At 32.1% G+C, this 6000-nt stretch overlaps 1 protein-coding gene across 1 annotated transcript in view; it reads right to left on the bottom strand.

Moving 5' to 3' along the window:
* The window catches only part of LOC106126109 (probable cationic amino acid transporter), a 35050-nt gene that overhangs the window by 18999 nt on the left and 10051 nt on the right, over positions 1-6000 (bottom strand). The window lies entirely within an intron of this gene.

The following is a 6000-nucleotide window of genomic DNA, read 5'->3' as shown; positions in this document are numbered from 1 at the left end:
TAGTTTGAAAAAGCCGCGAGCCATTCTCCGAGCATGTGCACAATGTAATTATGGAATTTTATGTCACTCTGTTGCTACAACTCTTTACTATGTGATTAAAAGACGAAAATATTAATTGTCATTATCTCTATGCTATGATGATGCTAAAAAATACTTTTCGATTGAAGGTAGTTTGAAAATGTCGCGAGCCATTCTCCGAGCGTGTGCGCAATGTAATTATGGAATTTTATGTCACTCCGTTGCTACAATTCTTTACTATGATTTAAGGACGAAAATATTAATTATCATTATCTCCATGCTATGTGGTTAACTAATCCGGCTCGAAGGACCATGTTAAAGTAAAGTATACCATTGATTTTTTTATGGGATATTTGATTATGACGGGACTTCGACGGGAAGGAAGCGAAGCACGCGCGCATATTATAGCATACATACTTTTTATCAAGTACCGCGGTGACGGAGTCGCGACTATTAGTAGTAACATATTTATTAAAAAGTTTCCATTCGAGAAAAGTATACATTCAATGTTCAATAAGATACAAAAAGTCAGAATAAAACCTCTTTTGTGCATACTGCTGAAAAGCTTCCAACTACAAACGTCGCTTGACCTTTATTCTTCAAACGACTAGTTGTTGTTGCATTTGTGTTGGGAATTGTACAGTTCTTTATTGAACTGATTTAACAAAAACGCTAACGCTACGATTGAGTGCAAGTCACACAACATTCATTTTATTCCTTCTGCTCGGTTAATAATGCTTAATATGAATGTGAGACTCAGAATAAAATAAGTATTCATAATTGGATTATGAAAAACTTGATTGAAGACAAATTAACAAGTTCTATTAAAAATATTTTAAATCAATTACTTTTTTAATTTTTTTAAGTTAAAGTAAACATTTTAATTTGTATTTTATTACGATATTTTAATAATTAAATACTCTATCGTAAAAATATGTCAACGGCCATGTTGTAGTAGCGGTCATCTTGAATTTATTTCAAGTATATACTGTGCTAGTCACGCCTTTATCATTTGATATCCATGTCAGGGTAGTTGTAAAAAAATACGTTGTCGGCCATATTGTAAAGGCGGCCATTTTGAATTATTCCTAATAAATTTTATAAAAGTATACAAAAAAGGTGCAAGTCTAATTTGAGTTACAAGATTTGAATCATTTTTTAGAAAATTATATATTTATTATTTATTTATTTTTAAATATTTTTATTTTTTATTATGTGAGTTAACGAAAAAAGCTCTAAAGATAAAAAAAAAGTCTAATTTTCGGGCTTGTAGAAAAAAATTCGCGCTTCTAACATTTAATTGCGCATAGACTATAAAATAAAATTTTCGGTTTATTTTAATTCGCTGAACATAAGTTCGGCTTAAATCATAGAGAGGCATCAAACCCCAAGAAGCTTTAAACTATGACTGCGTAAATCCCATTTACGTATTACATTTCCATACCTAATTCTATAATAGTTTTTTTTTAATCCTTACTCTTAGCTTGCAGACATATCGAGAGACAGCAAGCTAATATCAGGAATATTATAACAAATTGTGCGAGGGTGCTTTCACCAGTACATGAGTGTAAGAAATATCAAACAACTTGTGATCTTTGTCTACCTTTTTGAAAAATGCCATTCTTTAGTCATAAAAATACAACGTTATTGTACTTTATGAAACATAGTAAGATATTTTAAATCAAAAGAAAGCAAGATAGTGCTTTCAATAAACTTTGAAGTTTGTAAATGCAACAGGTGACTGAATTTCGCAAGTAAAAAATGACACGCTTGCAAAATGCATTGAGCGCACTTTAATGTGTAAAAGTGTAACGCTTGGCAGAACAAACAAGCCATTAACACGGGCTTCCATTGCCGTACTGAGAGATATAGTCGTTTTTTTGTTGTACAAGGCTTTCGGCAGTAGAAGCCCACGACTAAAATAATATCGTAGAGATGCAGTCGTTGATATTTTATGAGGACCGAGTTATTAATCATCTAATTAATCACGTAATCAAATAATCCTATTAATATTATTTTCCTTTTTTAAATTTACAAATAATTTTAGAACAGCATCGAAGCTTAATTCTTGTGCTGCTTAAATGTGCAATTTCTTTTTATATGCAATTTCTTTTTCTTTTTTTATTCTTCTTTTTTTTTGTTTCGTATGTGTATTTGGTACACACTATTTAAAAAATAGAAATTTACTAAAAGGCTCAGCAGCAACAGTATGAATTATTCAAATCATAAAATACATAAATAACACAGATAAATATATAATACTGTTATATATTTCCAAGAGACGTAGAAAATAACAAAATAAAGATTATTTCAGAAAGCAAATAACACGCGCAGCTTTACAAGAAAACATGTATTGTGAAATTGGTAATTCTTTTGTTAACCCAGACATGTTTACGTAAAAGATTTTCCAAACGAAAGTGAACTCCATTCGTGACGTAAGATAGCCGCTTTTATTTACTAATATTTGGACTTGAATTCCATTGACTAGTTAACTATTTTTAGGCTTTCAAATTTGATTTTAAAATCATGTCCATTTTTTTTAAACATAAACGACGGTGATTAATTGCCTAAAACGAGGTCACGTTAAATTATTTTACTTCTTTCAAAACTCAAGTCATTTTAATTTTTTAAACTTAAAATATGTAGTATTTTTCAGAAAAAAAAGTATAAATTTTAATTTCAAATATTAAAAAAAAACCATAAAACACAAAAATATTTTGTAAAAATTATAGCAATAAAAAATAACTTTTCGCGACATACAATAATTTGATAGACAAAATACGCAGGCAAATTAAAGAAATATACCAAAATTATTATAAATAAAAAAAAATACACAAAAAAAAGTCGGTCAGTAAGTTAGTACTTACCGGTGGCGCTTAACCGCACGTGGATGTAGTTAGCGTAGACCGACGCGAACCGTAGGCAGCTACGAGCTACGAGAGGGAGAGCACTCCGAACGCCACGGTTCCCAAACGAGAACTGAACGTTTGTTCTCGCTGCTCGCTCTTTATGTGCTTATCGACCCCTCGCCGCGCTGACTCGCCCTCAGCCCCAATACGCCGTCGCACCCTTCTGCCGCGCAACCTTACCGAAACACGGAGTCGCTTTTAAACTATTCATCTGTTGTTATCCTCACCGACTTGGATAGGACATGTGACTTCACGTCACTTTCGTCAAAAATCGCTGACCCATACAACTTTATCTTGGCGGACTTCAAAGATAAACTTTAAACTAAATAAGATGGGAAATAAGAATTGTTCAGTACGTTGAAATAGTTATTTTTTAGGACATTTTTTAGAAGTTTAGTTTTTTAAGTAGCTCCAAAAAATTTTTGCTCCTAACAAATGATTTGTCTATTTAATGTAATGTTTATGAAGAATATTAAGCGCAAAAATAGTAATACCTGTATTTTTAAGTAAAGGGCAATTAGAAAATTTATTTCAATTAGATAGTATAAATAAATAAAATTACGCTAAATATCGCATGGTACTTAACTTAGTAAAATTGTTTGAGCGTACTCTACGAAATTAATTTTTAGATTGAAAGAACAAAAATAATTCTCAAGGACTTCAAAATTGAATTCTTACTAAAGCCTGATTGATGGATTGCGAAAAAAGCTTTATAGATTTTTTATGTAATAAAATAATTATATTTGATGTAAAATCAACAAATCTAGATTATTATCAGTCGATAGCTGGTAATTTTACTTTGATACTTAGCGGCTTAGTGACACATAACTTTGGATTTTCATTAGTAAAGCAGCTGTACATATACATTAGGATGTTTAGGTTTCGGTTTAAAGAATTTATTCCAAAAAAGACAAAAAAAGTCACTTATACTAGAATAATTTAGCACATTTCCTTTCTTCTAATGCGAATGTTTAGATGAATGTATGTATGGATAGATGGATGTTTGTTTTATGGTATCTCCAAGACAGTTGAACGGATCTCGATGAAATTCGGCATACATATAGAACATAGTCTGGGTAACACATAGACTATTAATTATGTTTTACTTTAACTCCGCGCGTACGGAGTCGCGGACGACCGTTAGTAATATAATATATTCGCCATTGATTTGACTCATTATTGATTTTCTTATTATTTTATTTATTTTAGATAACAGTATGTTAGAAGTGCTACGAAAGTGGAATTTCCCCGTCAGCTTAGATTTTCTATGAGAAATGGCTTTTCTTTTTTAATTGACTCATACCATTTCTTACTGACAACCCTTGTGATGTTCTTAACTTTCCACAATTGAGTCTTAATACCAATTAGGAGGTGTCGCGTCTCTTTGGCGTCTAAGCAGCACGTACTGGTTGACTTTCGTTTTGACATTGCGGCAATTGAGATAAATGTTCATTATAGATATGACTCTAGAGGTCATATTCATACTCTTGCGCAATATTAGTCACTATTGAGGTAATTACTTGGTTCTTCTCGTCTAAAATAAGGCAAACTGAGAACTAATATTGATTAATGTTACAAAAATATAGTCATCGCACTCTTCCGTCTCTTTCAAACAGAGATAACAATACTTTAACGCATAGATTAATATTGATAAGAAATATAATATAAGATCTAAAATAAATATAGTAGTGAAGTTATTCAGTCTAGTGTTCGTAGCGGCCTAGAATGTCAGAGCGGAATCCGAAGTGGAATTATTAAGCTGCGCAAGTTCAAGATCATCTTTAAGAGAATGATATGAGGATAAAATCTTTATAAAAAAAAATCAATTATAAAATATAAATTAAAACAATGCAATCTTTATGTACAACGACGTAAATGTTTAAGACCTTCATGTTTCTGGAAAATTTCATCGGATGTAGCGCGTTTCATCATCATCATCATCATCTAAAGTGCAACCGCTTATGGGAATAATCCTGGTTTAATAATTTCTAAGCGTAGATTTAGTTCGGGATTAATAATTCCAGGATGTGGCGTCGATATTTCGACGTTATCCACCCACCTCAGTTTCTTCAGTAAAATTGTCGTTATGAAATCTCACAAGAGTTTTACTCTTAAGATCATTTAATTATCTATCTTTTTTTTAGTCTATCATTTACCACAATTAGTATCTCGGCAGATATCGCCACGCCAAGTTTTATAATCATCGTGATAAACAGAAAATTGAAAGTAAATCACTCCGCATATAAGTGGCAATAAAAGCACCACCTATTTGATTTTTGAGTAAAAATCACAATTAGATTTAGAACAGCGTTACCTTACATGAACATCGAATTTAATCAATTTTAACATCTATAAAAGTAGCTTAGTCCAAGGTCTCTCTGAGGAGCTTCGCCTCGGGCGTTACTTGCATTATTAAACTAACCAGTTAAGAGAAAATCGAACTTTTACTTTGACCTCGGCCTGCATACAGTTGAATGGCACAAAGGTTCTGTTCCTGCACATATACAATTCCAAAGGTTGAACTTGTAACAACTAATTGACAGGTTGATTTTCATCATTATCATGTTACGAAGTTTGAAGTTATGAACGGAAACAAAGGGATAGTTTAAGTACGGTTTCTAAACCCCAAGCATGAAGAGGAATTGGAGGAAAACTTGTCACACTCTAGTTATATCCTAAGATAAGCTTTGTTATGTTAAAACTTACGGTTAAATATCATAAGTTTGGTGAAGAATTTTTTTCCGTCTAAGAATGGGCAAAGTGAAATTGTTGCGACCGAATTGTTGAGAACAACACATCTTAGTTGCTGAATATTGCGATGCCCAACTTGATGCTTATAACCACAGAATACGAAGTTGCTTAACATGGAGCTAAATTATTGCGTGACGTCATGTAGGTGTTTACATATGGTAGGCAGATTTAGATCTATATGCAGGTCTTAATTAAGCACGAATCACTTAGCGCTTGTGACCTTGGCTAGGAATCGATAGCAGTACCGCGTTTGCGCTCGACATCACCAGATATAAGTTTTTAATTACAAATTCAGTTGATTTTTTTTTAATTGATAAATAAT

This window comes from Papilio xuthus, unplaced genomic scaffold, assembly GCF_000836235.2.
Source record: "Papilio xuthus unplaced genomic scaffold, Pxut_1.1 DF825017.1, whole genome shotgun sequence".
Lineage (NCBI taxonomy): Eukaryota > Metazoa > Arthropoda > Insecta > Lepidoptera > Papilionidae > Papilio > Papilio xuthus.
This window is presented reverse-complemented; position numbering and strand designations above follow the sequence as displayed.